Consider the following 17,575-nt stretch of genomic DNA (forward strand, 5'->3'; position numbering starts at 1 on the left):
AATAGTTTCAAACAAATACTCGACCCACATCAATGGGTGGAAAAGAGCTCGCATGTGTTTGTTCCAAAGGGTCCTTTACACTCCCTGGACTTCAGCTGTGATGCAGACAGCGGAGCGTCCCTGCAGGGAACGCAGTGTATGTCCCTACATGTCCGGACGCAGTGGAGAGACAAACCTGGCGCTTACGTGAAGTGGCTGAATGAGATAAGCCGAGGTGTGTGTTCTGTGTTATTGATCGCTGTGTGTTTCACTCCCACAGACCACTGTGACCTGCTGTCTGTGTTCAGTGTTACTGGTGATTTTTATTATAAGTCTCAATCTATTTCCTTACTAAAAACAAATGTCCCCCCCCCCCCCCTCCCATCTTCCTGGACCTCAGTTCAGAGCACCGTGAGTCCCGGGATGAACTCAGGAAGCCAGTTGTGTTGTTCAGAATGATCATGACATTTTCCCTTAGTGACATACTTCAACGTTCGCACGGTAGACAAAGACACAGGAAGTGAGCCACCCACGCACCTGAGCAGTGCCTCAACATGCTCCTCCAACTGATCCTAAAGAGCACCCACCATTTCCTGTCTGAGCACTGAGCGTTGTTATTATGACATTTGTATTATTAATATGATGGTGGTAACGCCTGCATCGGTGTGCATGTGTGTGCTCTGTTGTAACTTGCAGCACCCCGGAGTGAGTCTGTGTGCTTCATTCTAAAAGTATGCCCCACCATGTTTACTCTCACTGTTCAAAAATAAACTGGCGCTGCAAGGCCAGAGGGCTGAATTAGCCCGAATTCCTGCTCTGCAGCATGAAGCTCTGTGTGGCTGTAGCAGCAGTACATGGGTGTGCAGGATGGGGGGTCTTTAGGAGACTTTCTGGGTCTTAGTGTGGGGGAGGCTCCTTCTGATACACTCGTATCTCACCCTGCAAGGACTGCCTTCTTCCTGTGCACGTCTCTCAAGCTCCAATTGAAGCCCTCATATTAGCTTTGATTTGTCATCTGCATGCTTCTTTGAGTCGTTGGTAGTAATTTGGTTGGCTCCATAAAGGTAAATCCAGCACATACAGTATAATACCTGAAAGTACACAGAACGTATGCACTAATACACACTGGTCCAAAACACTCACTCAAAGTACAGTTTCTTTGATGGTTTGTGACAAAAGTGAATCGGTGTTACCAATGTTATAAACGCTGCTGGTTACATTGAACTACGTTTTGTTGTGTGACTGCTGGTCACACAGAAGCGATTATGGCTTCAGTTTAATTTGACATTTATTAGTGTTTTTTTATTTCTGATTTATTTTTAGATTAGACTAATACACTAAATGGATCTTTTTGTTTCTGATAGAAGCAGAATGAGCTTTGACCCAAACATTAGACATAATAATTATTGCTATAATTGCACTCCACACTTGAGTTCAACAGCGCCTGCATTTTAATGCACATATTGATAAATGTGAATTTGTGAGATGGATCCTTCCATCACTCCTCAGAATCACCAGGAAGGATCTATGGCAGGGGTGGCCACACTTTTTCAGCGCAAGCTACTTTTCAATCGACCAAGTTATGGCCGGTCCCAGTACGTTCGCCCGCCTACTAGGGCTGCAACAACGAATCGATGAAATCGATTAAAATCGATTATTAAAAGCGTTGGCAACGAATTTCATTATCGTTTCTTTGTGTCGTGCGACTATTATGTTTGAGTATTAAAAGAAAGTTGCGCGCGCCGCGCAGAGCTGAGAAAAAAAAAGTTGAGCGCTCGCGCAGCAGAACCTAAGAAAAAAAGCTCCGCCCAGCAGAGCGTTGCTAAGAAAAATAAATAAAAAAAGAGCAGAGCTGAGGTAAAGGAAAGACCATCGGAGAGACCCGTAATACTGTTCTGAAACATGCGGAGGCAGAGAAACCAATGCGACCTAAATCCTCCCAGGGATTTCACACTGAAATGGGGGGTGCGGGTCCTAGCGGCAACGGGGGGGGGGGCTGCGGGCTGCGGTTGTCTTTGCAGCGCCAGTAGTTTTACGTTCTAATCGCCGCGCTCGACTTCAAGGTGTAACCTTTATTATTGTTCGGTCTGAAACAGCGCGCCCAGTGACGGATGGTGCAGCAATATTGTTGTCCGGTGGAAATCAGGAGAAAGGTCGGTCCGGGATATTTTCGGGAGGGGCTTTGAAATTCGGGAGGGTTGACAGGTCTGATTGTAAGATATGCAAAAGCGACATGGCCTGGTACGGGAGCACCACGGCAATGATTCATGATTTTGTGCCTAATATATTTAATTTGGCGGCTGTAAAGTATACATCATGCAATGTGTGTATGTTTTTTGTGTTAGTCCATTTTATTTGCTTACTTAGGGATGTTCAAGGAGCAATCTGTTTGTGCACTTTCTAAATATGTTTTGCACTGTCAGTTCTATTTTTCAATAAAGGGTTGGAAATGAATGTTTTTACATTTTTTATTTTTTTATCCGATTCATCGATTAATCGAACAAATAATCGACAGATGAATCGATTATTAAAATAATCGTTAGTTGCAGCTCTACCGCCTACTACACCCTGCCCCTTCCGGTCCGTTTGGTGCTAATAGTAATAAAAGTAGTAGCGGTAACCAAGCGGAAGCAAGCCATATCTATTGCAGACATTCTTGGTGCTGGTCCAGGTTTGCTTTTGAATGAAATTAAACATGTCCTTTAGGAATCAAGGATCGCTACCCCCAAGTCTTCCGTTAAACCGCGCATGTGTGGTGACCCAATGTGATTTTCAATGGAAGGCAATCGTGATCAACCTATTGGGCAGCCCTGGTCTATGGTGTGTGTGACTGGGCCTGCTCACTGTATGAGCTAATGGAGCCCTGGAGGTGAGCAGCAATCTGCTTTCTTCAGATGCACAGAGAGCATTCCAACACGTACATACAAGCTCCAACATGGCTAATAACAGGAGTCAGAGTCCACCTCCTAATCCTAAAGGGTCCTGAGCGGCCTGCGAGCCAACACAATCTCCCTGTGCGCTGCCTCATGCCCACTCGTGCTGCCAACAACAGCACCATTGTGCTCTCACCGAACTGCTGCTTTTCTTCAGCATTAACTGCGATGGCCTTTTATCCCTTCCCATCTTAGCTCAGTCCGTACGTAACACCAGCTCTCTCTAAGATGCAGCTGCGCACAACTTCATATCTGATCTGAGCTGCTTCCTCTTAGGTCTGATATATGCAATGAGTGGAGGAAGCAGCAGTACACAGTGTGCATGTATACACACACACGTGTACTTTGTGGCGCTGGAAACTTCTGCAAATGTACAGAACCGTAGTACACAGGAACAAACTCGCACGACACCAGTGTTGCTCTTACACAGACACTTTGTGGAACATTTAAAAGACAAACGCAAAATAGAAATGTGCATGATGCTGTTACATGGAGAATATTTGTGTTAGATAGGAGGATACTGCCCCATGGAATAAAGGCCCCGAGCATAGCCTCTTAGTTCATGCTGTATCTATGTCAATGCTGTCTGCCAAACCATCACAGACAATAATGTGTTGTTATCAGTACTTCATCAATCACTGTCTCACTCAGTGCGCTTGGGGATAAAGGTAGAGGAGGAGCAGGAAGAGGAAAACCCAAGTGGAAATTACCACCACTTGACCCCAAGGTCATTGTGTCTGGGTTCAAGCCCCTCTGTTTAGCCTCAAGCACCGAGGTCACGGATCGCCAGTCCTTTAAACCAGTGGTTCTCAACTGGTCTGGCTCCGGGACCCACCCATCACCCCTTAATGACAAGCCACGACCCAAATCGGTCAACGGGAGGGGTTAAGACGAGCTGAACTAAATAATAAAATCTTCATTGACCCACAATGCACGATGGGATATGCTGGTCCTCAAAGTATACATCAGATGTGTCCTCCAAATCACTGACTGGATGGTTGCATTCACCGGCCCCGTTGAAGGAGCCGACGGGACAGCCGGTCGACCAATGGTGTGCAGCCTCTGGAGGATGCAGCCGGCCAAATGAGACACAGCTACTGACTCATCTGCCTTTACAGCCTCGTGCCTCGTTCTGTCTGACGTTAGGGTTTTACTTCTGAGGCTTGCATTTAACTCTCAAATCAAAAAAGTGGTGTGTTTGTGAAGATGATCTTCAATGAAAGAAATGTTTAAGTATCACATACACACACACACGTTGTTTTTGTTTTTATAATGGTCCCAGTGGGATGCTAACTTCCCATTGGCCTGCCGACATACAGCTGTCCAGTCCATAATGGATGCGAAGCTCCTCCAGTTTCCATATCCTGGTGGCAATCCGCCATGACGCACACCGTACCAAGTAAGCACATATATGGAATCAAGGGTATGGGAAGGCACTATTCATTCAGAAACCACAAGGTAGACTGGGTTCTTTAGGTCAAAACCTCCACAGGCCTTTGTCTCTTAGATTTATGGCCATTTCCATTGAAACTTTAAACTGAACACAGAACAAGTGCTGCACAATCATATATCTCAATAATCCTCTCACTGGTCCACTGTGATGTGAGCCCTACTGCTTCGAAGACTGCACGTGAGGTATGAGAGCCTTTAACAGCCCAGAGTGGACTGATGGTTTCTGGTGGAAGGGCTTTGAGTGACTCGTGAGACGTATCTATGTCACATGGCTTTAGGTAGATGGAAGTCTGATAATGATCAGACATACCGAATATGAGAAGCCTTGGTCTCCATAGTACCGAAAAACAGTCCACTGATTCGTTGCTCCATGCTTGCTTGAAGGGACCAGTTGGACAACATTGTGGTGTGTTTCTCCAAGGGGTGGTTTCGGATCCCCCCCCCGCCCCCCCATATAAATCCTTTATGTTGCCAAAGGACAAGGCAGTGACTGAAGTGAGGCGGTATTCTTATGAATCAGTGTTTTCCGACTCAACCTCAGTGTCATGTGTTCCATCTGTATGAACGGCCCAGCCATCCTTTTCACATATTGTGACCATATCATCCTCATGGCGATATGGACCACCCTGCTGTGAGGACTATGTTCTAATGGTATCTGGTCTGCAGTGCTCCGCCTCTTAGCCTTTTGTCTGCTCATTCCCTCACATGCAGCGGAACACGACCACAACCAGATGATCACAATTTAAAAAGACAGCGCAGACCATATCCACTCCTTACAATAAAAGCCCTAACCATACACTGGGGAACTGTATTCCAGAGGGAACTACATTTCCCCAAAAGCATTTCATTTACTGGTAACTCGGTAACGTAGCGTCATGAGTTTATCTCAGATGGACGTCTCTGGCTCCACAAGACCAATCCCTTCCAACCGGAATACCATTACTAATACTATTATTGCAAAAATGAGCCAAAATGAATTGCATTGATGGGAGTTCATCATTCACTCCCCCAGGTGTTTAAAGGGTTAGGACCCAGTAATAAAATGTCTTCACCAGCCATTTACACATGATGCTTTGGAGTTTGGTGGATGTGCGACATGTGGCGCTCATGCTCATCATCTGCTCAGAAGGGAGAGCGGGGGACAAAAAAAGACTGTGCTGCTGCATGGTTCTTGGAAAGCCAGATACATCATGCTCTGGGCTTGGCCTGGTCTCCACACTGCAAGCCAGGCTCCTCCTCTGGTGTCCCGCCCACTGCCAGCTCATGTGCCTGCTTTCCTTTTTTCCTCTCTAATTGTATGCTTTCCAACTCGGCCTGGGCTGTTGAAGCAGAATGCCCACGTCTTTTCTTTTCTCTGGTCTATTCACAAAGCCAACCAGTTTACTCTCTAAGGCGGATTAACCAGAACACTGGTTTACTGGACAATTAACCATTACACTCCCAACAATGCTGTTGTGCGTGTGGTCCCTGGTGTGTTTGTGTGTTGGTTGCTAGTTCATGTTGTGTTACAGCGGGTAATGTAATATCCATATCCATATCCAACATATTGAATGCCATCTGAAATGACACATTATCTGATAATCTGATAATGGCTGTTTCCTTTGTCATGTTTATATGAGAGGACCCTTTCTGTGGGATGGGATATTGAGTCCAAACTTCGTCTTATCCATCCCACTTTGTTCTCTTCCAGTTTCGCTTCCTGCTTTCTGTCTGGTACCCAAAAGCCTTCTCCCTTTGCCGTCTGCTTGGCCCGAGCCGCTGGCTTTTACTGGCACTCTGAAGCTGTGCCTGCAGAGGCCTTAGTCATGCTGCTCGACTCCTCCTCCCTCTTTTTCTTTCCCCTTCTCCCCCTTTGTCAACTCTGACAAAGTCCTGGCTAGAATGAAATCTCCGGGTAAGCACTGACTGTAAAGACAGGAAAACGGACAATAATGACAAGATCACTCTCATCCATGTTATTCTTATACATTCATACATTTAGTACGGCCCAACATCAACAACGGGCCTCAGTGGACACTAGACAGGGACACTATGGCCGGGGGGTTGCTCATCACAGCATCTCCAAGTTCAGCCCAGAAGTGAGTTGATGAAGCCATTGTGATAAATGGCCGGCCTCTCAAAGACATCCAACCACCCAACACTCCCAGGCAGTAACTGTCTGCCTCTCTAGCTGCCACGAGCTGATTCTCAATGTGGTGAGCATCTTTAGTGTGAGGTTTTCTCCTTTTCTGATTCTCAACTGCTGCATTCCTTCACTTCCAATGGCCTCAAAACAAAATGGAGAATCCGCAGTCAGCCTGAAACCAAGCTTATGTTCCTCAGCTGCTCTGCTGTTACTCAGTGGCCAACCCTCAGTTATTTATCTCTTCTACTATTTCAGTGACACAGCTGCTGTAACCAATACCTCTCCTCTTCTCTGCTCCCTGCTTTTTGTGTCATTAAATGAGGGCCATTTTACTGATTGCCTTAGGGAGGCTTTTGGGTGCAGAATGGCCAGATATGGCTTCTTATTTACTGCCGAGCAGCAGGTCTTTCTCTGGTAAAATAGAGCCCTACGGTTTGAGAGGAGGAAAGGGCAGATGTAAAGAATGAGGAGACCTAACCTGTGCCCAATCACTCACTAAAATATTGAATTAGTATTATGTTTAGGAAGACTTGAGATGTCAGGGATATTCATAAGGTGAAGCTGAATATAATGTTAAATAACTTGATGTTCAGCAGAATATCACATGCTAAGAACACATGCAATGAATTTACATTTTTTCAGAAAATATATATATATATATATATAAGTTCCAATCATTGTTTCAGTTATATCTTTTCAGATAAGTCTATTAAAAACTGGTCATGTGACAAAAACCTGTACCGCAATCTCTCCCTTTTTCTGTAGTATTGATAAACAGCATGGATGAATAAATGACTATCCCTCCTCTGAGCAGCTCTCCGTGCTCCCCGTCCACCCAGCAGATGAAGCAGTGTTAAGCCCTGCTGATGTCGGCCACATTGGGGGCAGTGCGCTGACCAGTAAGCCTTAATCTTTATCCAGCCATGCCAGGATGTGTTTGTTTGTCTATGTCCATCCTCCACCCGACATCTATTTAATACTGTACTTTACAACCCTGTGTGTGCAGCTGGCATGCTTCCTCAAAAATAACGGTTCTCTGTTGCTTCAGATCTTCTACTTCACTTTGATTGCTCATTGTTTTGTTGGGGGCTTCTTACTAAATAACCATGAATAACATTTCTCCATGTACCATATAGTGTCAACATCTCCACTGAGCCTCTCAAAGCAGGTTGGAGGTACGATTGTTTATGTGAAGGCTCTACTAAATGTGCATTCTGATTCAGCGGGAGTTGACGTAGGATGGAGCTTAAACCTGTCATGTTTGTAAATGATTGGGCAGAGTGCATCTCCCAAACCATATAAAATCACGTAGTTGTTGAACAGATACATAAATAGTGGAATGGCTTTATGTCACATCTTCCCATTGACTTTGTCTTTATAGGTCCACGCAGTTCCTTGTAACCAATTCTGGGTCCTGATTACACTTAGTCCAGCTGCGTCCCTTAAGGTCTCATATGGTCCCTATTGACCAGTCTGTGTGATATGGGCTGTAGGAGCCCTATCTCAGGACAGCGTTGTGTTTGTAGAAGCACAGCAGGCAGCTGTAGCCCCGAGCGTCTCCAGTCAGCGTGCTCGATCTGTCACGAAACACATCACAGTCGATCACAGTGCTGCTTCTAAGCCTCCAGCATCCAATTAAAGCAGATTAGTTTCTAAGAGCCTTCCAATGACCATACAATGTGTTTCCTCCTCATAGATGGATCACAGATACTACTTTGCCACGGCCTTTTACCTGCATGCTGCATGTTGCGGTCTACAGAGGCTTTAGAAGCGGTACATCCAAGTATCTTGATGCAGTTTCATGTCACTGCTCAGCCAGTGGGACTACACCACTGATTTAACTGCAACTTCTATCATCTACAAGGGAAATCCTCATCACTGTGTCTTTTTTGACCTGTGATCGGGTCCTGTCTGTGATAGAACACCTGATTAGTATGACCAAGTAAAGAGGTCTTGTGAAGTCAGACGGTGTTCACCCTGTGTGGCTGAACCGCTTCAACCAGCTGATTTTGTAAATAAAATAATAGTATGCCACAATATACTGTATATATATATATATATATATATATAAAATCCTTTTTGTCAATTTCTATTGTTCATGTGAAGAAAACCATGGTTCCATTCGCTTATATTATTATTTGTTTTTCTGCGGTCCCGGGTCCATGTTTGGGTGCTGAACTCTGAACCAGCCTTAGTGTGACCCACTCACTCAGCACCTGTTGCTAACAGCAGGCAGCTAGAAGTCTCATGGTAGATCTCAGGCATGTGGACTGGTGCTCATTACGTTCACCCATTATTTATTCTAAAGTGTTGGATTGTATTTTGTATAACTTGTGTGTATTGTTAAGCACTTTGGAACTTTGTTTGGAAAGGTGCTATATAAACTAAAGGTGTTATTCTATTATTACAGCTCTACTCTCTGCTATAGATGCCATTAGGTCAGTACTCCAGCTCTGTGGGTGCATGTGCGTGTAGACACAGACTGCAGCAGATGTCCTTGGCAGAGTAGTCTATCACACGCTAGTGTGAACCCTGGAGGAACATCAGCATGTCTGGTGTGGAGTTACACGAGGAAAGGACTAGATGCAATCATACCTGTATTTGATTCGCTCCATGCACAACAAAGTACCCTCTCATGGCACCTCCAGTCAATGAGTTCATTGATACATCCTGTAGGAGAGGACACAGCCACAGTGTGTAGCTGACAAATGCATATCTCCTGTGCATGTTGGGTGCCTGGGTCTGTAGACACCTCATTACTGGTTTGTTTCCCACAGCCTGTGCAGGACTGATGGAGCAGAACCGATGACATCATTCATTAACACTGTAACAGATTACACCGTATACAGCTGCACTGTATGCATGGAAGCATATCCATGGCTGAACTCTTAAAATTCAATTGATGATGTTGAACATTGTCATTGGACATGAATTTTAGCGCTGGATCATTGTTATAATGATAATAATAATAACTAATCTGCAGCTCTGTCCATTTTAAGGCTTAGTTCACCAAAATGACTAGAAGCAAATCCTCCTTCCCTCTTCTGTTAAGTAGTAAGATGCGATCTTATACATGATCAGCTCCCTGCAGAGAATGGCACTTAATATAATGTGATGCATATTTCACATCACAAAATATTTAAAAACACAGTATGACCCTAAACTCCAAGATAAGAGGTGTTCCCCTTGAAATAGTGTCCACCGTGGAGAAAAAATTCTTTGTTGTTTTTTTTAGCTTTGGGAAGCCACAGCAATGCCGCAACGTCATCAGCTGAATGTGGTGCACAACATTTGTATAAAAAAGGCCAGCACAATCAAGAAGACTTAATTGTCTATGTTTCAAATTTAAAGACACCCATATCTTCGGTTTTCATGTTCAAAGTCTGCTGTTCTAAACGCATTACAACACGTCATATCCACACAGGAAACATTAAAGCACCTTAGATCCAAGGTCAAATCAATACATTAAATGTTTGTGCTAATTAACGTATTTGATGGCAACAGCGACCATCCCTAGAGAGCTGGCACAGGGCCTGGGGGTGGGGATTGGGGGGTGTCTGTGCTCCTAAGGGGTTATCACTATGCCACAGGGATAGAGCAGGGGGGGGTTAGTTTGCAGCCTGTGCTCCAACTGTCCAGTAGACTCACTTTGGGAGGCTTTGTCTTGCTCAGACGATGTCAATGGGTGAAGGTCAGTCACATCAGAAGAAATGTTGCCCTTGATCACTGTTTCCAGTGCTGTGCTGCAGAATGAGGAGAGAAGACCAGATTTTCCACATGCTATTCTCTGTAAAGACACACTGTTCATGCAGAAAGGAATGAGCTTGTGCAGATCATATAGAGAAGAAAGGGTTTCCAATGGAAGGCCAGAGATGTAGCTAATTTACATTCTCTAATATATAATTAGGCCATCTGAATCCATTCTGAATGTTATGAGCCTATATTTGGACAAGATGATACAGTGTAAATGATATGTTTTAAACTCGCCCCTCTCTTACCATTAGTTAAACCTGAGCACTCCTCGGACAGGCCGACCTGACCCACAGAAGGGTCTGTTACACCGTTTGGAAGTGTTTGGAAAAGGGAAGACACTTTCAGAAAGTACCTTGAGGTGAAGCGCTCACTGGAGGCAGAGTAGCACATAGAAAAGCCTTCATTGTTGTTCTTTGCTCTTCCTTCAATGAAGAACTCCTGATGAAGTTCTGATACAAGTGACAATATCTCCGCCAAGCTAACCAACAGTCTGGTCTCTGTGTCACCACACTCACCCGAGCCCCGGCCCTCGCAGCAGCTCCTCAAAGGACGTTTACGGAATATTATTAGTTATCTTTACCCTCTAATATGTGAATGGGCACCGTCCACCGTCGGGCTCTAGTTAGTGAGAGTATTTCTGACATGAGGCCCAATGAGATTACAAAACAACAGCCCCCTTCACAGTTCCTAGATGGGCCGCACAGTGTCCTCTGTGGGTTTCCTTTCTGGGGATCAAAAGAAACCATGTGTTTTGTGCTTTAATGGCCTCTGGATGAGCTGGTGTCTTGGCTAAGCTGCTGGGTGATAACCTGGTATGGGGCTGGTTTGCATGTGTGGGAGTGGGGTGAGCAAACTCCCCTCCCCCCATGTTGAGAGACCAGTGAAGCACTGGGGGGATACAAAAGCTCTGGAGATTGATGAGGAGGCCTAATAATGCAAAGAACACAGTTGACCCTCAGAGGTGGAGGAAGAGCAGTACAATCCAGAGGTTGAGTGTGTGTTCATGTAAATGCACAGGAAGGAAAGGAATGCCTTGCTTCTTCAGCTGTGTGTGGGGCTGTGGGATTAGAAGGATGTCTTTGTCTGTGAGCGGCAGCAGCTTGGGGGTGGGTGGGGGGCTCAGGTTGCTGTTGGAGGGGAGAGATGGAGACACCTCAGAGAGGGGAAGGGATTTTAGCCCAAAGACAGGGGGACGATTGTCCTCAGGCATGCACTGTGCACTTTTTCCACATCAATCAATCAGTAAGCTGTCAATTCAATAAGGACATCTTCAAAATTCAAAGTTCACTTTTAGTGATATTGTAAATCCAAATGTTCAAATCATTGAATACTATGCAACCAGAGAGTGGTTGAAGTTTTTGTATGTGAGAATGTACATTTCTTCGTCCAATCATGTAGAAAAAAAATAGCAGTTAGCATCCGCTGATAAGTACCACCACGTGGGAGCTATTTTCCTGTTCTTATTGACATCACCAAGACACCCGTTTAGAAATCAATTCAATTTGCCATTTCTCTTTGTATAGTTGGTGTTCTACTCGGTTAGCCTTCGGTGCTACGGTTACAGGGTCGGTCTCTGTGCTAAGGTTACAGGGTCGGTCTCTGTGCTAAGGGTACCGAGTCGGTCTCTGTACTAAGGTTACAGGGTCGGTCTCTGTGCTACAGTTACAGAGTCGGTCTCTGTGCTAAGGTTACAGGGTCGGTCTCTGCTAAGGGTACCGGGTCGGTCTCTCTGCTACTGGGCTAGATCCTTGAGCAGCATCACTCTCTTGTTCTGTCTCAGTGGCTGAGTGGACTTCTGGACTTCATTGCGGGTCCTTTGGTTTGTGTTTATGAACTATTGTCTTGATTTTGTGTGTCTTTTATAATAAAAAGACCGTATGGCGCGTTTCTACCGAGCGGTACGGTTCGGGTCGGGTCTGTTAACCACGATTTGGCAAGCGTTTCCACCGCCAACAGTACCCTTTCTTGATAGGCGTGGTGTATTCCAGAAAGTAGTGGTAACGTCACTTGATAGGCGTGGTATTGGACGGAAAGTATGTTGACGTCATTCGATGGCGCGAAAACTGAAAGCTAACTGCAAACAACAATAAAGGACATACAGCCGATCCTGTTCTTGCTTCTCGATATGTGGGTGTTAAAGTAAATTCTGCGCGGTGACATTGTTGCGACGGTGTTGCAGTTTAAAAATAGCGCCTCATGTGTTGTCTTTCCCCTTGACGACACTCTTTCAACCAATCAACGTTCTGCAGTGAGTGCTCCACCCTTTAGTACCAAACAACTGTGCCAGGTACCCCAACGGAAGGGTACCCAAAAAGTGGTACGGTTCGGAATTTTGGTACTTTTCTCAGTGGAGACACAAATAAAAGGGTACCGTACCGCACCGCTCAGTGGAAACGCACCATTAGTTACACGGTCCGTGTTTGGCAGGTGTGAATGGACCGGCCGACAGAGAGGTGGTATGTAGTTGTTGCGGATACGTGACTACTGCGCTTTAGTATCATATACACCCACAGGGGGATTGGGTCAGCAGGGTGCCGGGGCTTTTCAGGTGTCTGGTACCTCCAGATTGATTGCATTCTTAGATGATTAATCTTTTAGGTGCAAGGTTGGCAGTCCCTAGGCTGCAGAAGGAGGCTGTCGAAGGGAAATGGAAACATTTTAGGCCCTGTGCAGCTTGGAGCTGACTTTGTACTCAATGGATTCTGTCTCTGATGCTGTCTTGTCATCCGGGCTGTGCCCAGCACATTTCAGTCATTTAGGAGAGCATCTCGCTTAGATCAGTTGATAATGTGTTTCCTTCCCCCCACAATATGTTTCCCACTCCCCAGATGACTCCATCGACGGCTTCATCACTTTCCCCTCTCGTTTCTCTCTACCTTTGCAAACTGTCTAGAAGTTTTCTAATTTTTTCCCTCCCCTTTTTTTTCTCTGCTTTCCTCGAAGGAAATAGTCGTCTCACCAAATCCACAGGTTTTAAAGAGGTAAATCCTCAAACCAGACATTTAAAAAAAAGATTCCCAAGGCTACCAGGTTTTCCGCCTCTTTCCTTTTCCATTACATGTCGCTAAAGCGAATAAGTGCAGGATGCAAACTCGAAAGAACAAGAAACAAGCAAGTAAAATTTCATCAAATAAGCCGATTTACATCTTGCTATAGATAAGAGGTGTGTCTCGTTAGTTTCAGATGGCTCATTACACCATTTAGGAGCCATGAGCCATTTCTACAGGTAGGCCTTTATAGACTGTGATGGGACACATCCTGGAGCTGACTCTGAAAATTCTGAGGGGAACTTTCTGACCGTATGGTTCAATGTCCATCAGAATGCTCATGACATCACAATGCTAATTGAACTTTCCAGGCCATTGAAATGACTCCTTGGAATTCTTAATTAAGGTGGCACTCCCCATTGCTTATACACATACTGTATGTATACACACACTCTGATGTCAGTGAAAATATTTTTTTTACCAATGGAAACAATGTCAAAGACCATTTTTGCACGGAAAATCTCACTCATTTGGACCGATTCAAGTCTTCATAGGCAGTGCGGTCAACTCTCTTTGCCAAGTCATGCGCTGTGGATCTCCGACATCACATGCGCTTCCTCCAGCAATGACTGATTTGATGAAATGTGCTCCTTGTAGCTCGATGGTGGTTTTCCTTTCTCCTCTGGTGAATAAAGTGTAGTAGTATATGAGAATGTTGTAATTAGAGTGGGGATTGAATGTGTGTTCAAAGTCACTTTCTGTGTGCATGCCATCTCTATCTCTCTACCGCTATCATCGACAACTAAGTGTCACATGAATGCTGCAGAGCCCTTCTTTTTCCAATTAATGTCCAGTCCAACTTTCACACATGTGACGCTTCAGCTCAGTCCAGTCCACATCCCTGGCTCATCACACACAGACATGCATTGTGTGTCTTTCCTCCTGAGAGCCATGTCACATTGATGCATTTCTACCATTCCTCATGCTGGCAAAAAGTCATATGATGCTGGCTTAGAGCACTGTTCTGTTTACCCCGATACACTGTTTCACCATGGCTGCTGTACACAGTAGCATCTTGGTTGTCGTTTGGCTCATCATCACACATTTTAAAGGGATAGTTGTATGATGCACTAACCAGAGTCTTTATATTAGCTACAGTAGATGGCAGATTCCAAAGCTTCAGGAACAGAACCAGTCGACCAGTCGATGCCTTTTAAAGCACCTAAAATATCCATGGAATGCTGAGGTGATGCTAAAAGACGTTCAAGGGGAACGTTAGGATTTTTCAACCTGCACCCTGTTTTCTCATGTTTTTGTGAGTTTGAAATGGGAACATCACTGTGGGAGTCCACTGCACATCCCTCCTTCTCTGACGCTTGTTGTTGAAGTAGTCCTCATTCAGATTTTTTAAGACAAATGTCAAAATCCAAGAGCGTGCACTAAATCAAACATTCGTTAGCAAAAGTCCCTTCTGCTGGTGAGTATTTTTTCTTTTTGACAGTAAGTAGGGCCTTATTTGCGTTCTGATTTAGACATTGATTTGTCTACTGTGGAGGCCCTGTTAGCCCGAGTGACTGTGTGTCCTTGGGTTCCGTTTGGCAATCTTCTCATGGTCTTCTCCCCACCAATGAATCCAATCCGAACATGTCCTTCTCCAATGATGAGTGTATTCTGTCATAATGCCATACATGCTCCAGTAGCGAAGGAAAAAGTGATTGAAAATTCAGTGGTACTCCCTGCGGCCTTATCCATAAAACACATTAAGGATTCGAGTGGTGCGGGCTGTGTGCTCTGAAACGGTACCCAGCAGAGGATCTTTTACACAGGACTAAGCTACGCTTTGTGTCCTCCCACTGAGACCGGACGAACAAAAGCAACCATTTTGGTGGCGGTAAAAATGTTTGCCAAGGAGGACAGACCCAGAGGATACGAGTGTCTGCACGTGTTGAGATCAAATGTTCAGACATGCGCTAGGTGTTGGAAGTTTATTTACTGTGGCTGTTGGATGTTTCCTCAGAGAACAATGAGACATTTCTTCTTGTTGAGCTTCAGCTAATGCACTCCCTGGCACCACACGCTCCAACAACAACAATATCTCATTAGGAAGTGGGGGACCTCATTACACTCCCTCTTTGTTTATTGTGCTCTGCAGTCACTGTGACTGAGCAAACAAAAGGGGGAGGGGGGTAAATGAAGGAGTGGATGAAGCTTATTAGAAGAAGGGCCAATGATCCACTACCACAGTCTCTTAAGGATCTGCCCATTTACTTCAAGGATCCAGTTGAGAATGATTGCATCACAATTTGTCAGAAGGCTATTTCCTGCTCCTAGTCAACAGTCACCGTGATGGATGGAAAGATGTCAGTGTTTCCCCTTCCATTAAAAAGTGGGATCACACCCTGAAATGACCTCCACCCCACTCCAAAAAAGGAATCGAGAATAATCCCTTTTCCTGGCTTTCCTGTTGGTCTAAAAACGTCTGATTTATATGGATGTTTGCTGTATTTAGTTTTCTCCTGGGACACGCTTCGGGGCCCTAAGGGAAAGGATCTGTCTAAAACATTTCCCTTTGAAGCAGGGTTCCCTTCGGCGTCGGCAGCCAGTGGTTGTTGTTGGCCTGCTACATGTGTCAGTGGCAACATCTGGACCATGGGCCATAACCATCAGCGTACAGCTGTGGCTCCGGGTACCACGCCATCGGTGGATCAAACAGGTACAGGGTTGTAATTAAGGCCCCACTCACGCCGTCCCCCTGGGCAGGTTGAATTACTCCTGCAGCTGGAGAGCGTTGTTCTCATTTCCTTAGTCTCACACTAGCTGTCTATGTCCCTTTTATCAGACAGATTTAGTCTGAAGTACTGCTGCAGGTCTTCTATTGGTCCACCCTAACAAGTTTGGGATATGCATGTTTACAGTGGGGTTTTTTTGCCAGTAGCTCAGAAAACATGGCCAGAAATTCATATCTTGGCATTTTGTATGATTCTGGCAGTATCACAGTATTTCTTTTTGTTTCTCTCATTCCTTGGGCACACGTTGTGTTACAAACTGTTTATGTGTCACAAACTGTTTATGTGTCACAAACTGTTTATGTGTCACAAACTGCTGTGTCATGGAGTTTTACCCTTTTAAGACAAGTAGCTCGGACCTCTGCGCCCCGTTAATGGATGGTAAACAATACACTTTGCTGCTTGCTGAAGAGCAACAACAGTTGTTACGGCTATGCGCTGGTATGATGATGAGTGAAAAAATCCATCCGTAATGAAAAGTTAGACAAAATAATGACATACAGAACACTATAGAACGCTGGGCGCACTGCATGTTCATGAAGGTCCTCATGAAGCTTGCTGAAACACAAACACACACACTCTTGGCTCTAATTGAGCAGAGGGAGACCTGCTGTTGGGACAGAGCGACTGAGGGACAGATCTGCATGAACATGTTCACTTTCAGTGCGTAGAAACATTTTGTCTCTGAGCTTTCCTACACCCACGTCCCAGTTCCTGTTGTTGCTCAGGCTCCCTTGGGCGGCCCTCACTAAATGCTAGCTCCATGGACCACCAGGACGCCACAAGTATGCTGCTGCCCACCGCACGCCTATAATTACCTCCAACAATAAAAGGAAAGAAGAAGAAATTGACCTGTATTGGGTAGTTTTTCCCTTTCCCTTTTATGGAGGGTTTTAATTTAGGCCTTTGCCTTAATGGTAGAACAGGCCCTGCTGTGATCCACCCATCCCGACAGCAAGTTTATATCAGGCAGGACTAAATGATAAGCATTGCTTACTTATGATTGATAATACGTCTACTTCGTGGATATACACCTTCATGTGGATAGTGCCACATGAAGGTGTCTTTGGTATGGCATAATGACGAGAATGAGCCCTCTTTAGGTATTTCTTCAAAGGATATGATGTCATAGCTTGTGTTGCTGCCCAGTAGCAAGATAATGGAACTGCAACTTTGTCATATTTCCAACTTCTCATGTGCACCACGATGCCTCAGCGGCAGCAATTCTCTAAGCCCTTCCATCTGTAGCTTGTCAGCTGTGCAGTTTGGGTAAAGGAGGGTTGCTGTGCAGGGCTCAAGTTGGTTCTTCAGTCGGGTTTGTCGTAGTTTGTCGGATGCAAGATGATGAAGACGTGTTGCTGACTGATTGTATCTGCTCCATAGACAGGAAGTGAAGAAATCTCTACTTCTGCTTCTGCATGTGTAGACTCATTGTGGCCGAGTCCTCTGCAACTGTGTTCTGTAGAGTTGATGGGGTGCACTGAAGACTTTATCTTGCAGTGAGTTCTGTATAAGTATGCTTTAAGGTTATTATTTATTAGGAATATTATTGCTTTTTAA

General features: G+C 45.1%; 1 protein-coding gene across 1 annotated transcript in view; it reads left to right on the forward strand.

The window, feature by feature from the left end:
- chsy1 (chondroitin sulfate synthase 1) overlaps nucleotides 1-17,575 on the forward strand; it is a 31,805-nt gene that overhangs the window by 4,799 nt on the left and 9,431 nt on the right. The gene's annotated exons all lie outside the window — the stretch shown is intronic.

This window comes from Pungitius pungitius, chromosome 4 (assembly GCF_949316345.1).
Source record: "Pungitius pungitius chromosome 4, fPunPun2.1, whole genome shotgun sequence".
NCBI classification, from domain to species: domain Eukaryota; kingdom Metazoa; phylum Chordata; class Actinopteri; order Perciformes; family Gasterosteidae; genus Pungitius; species Pungitius pungitius.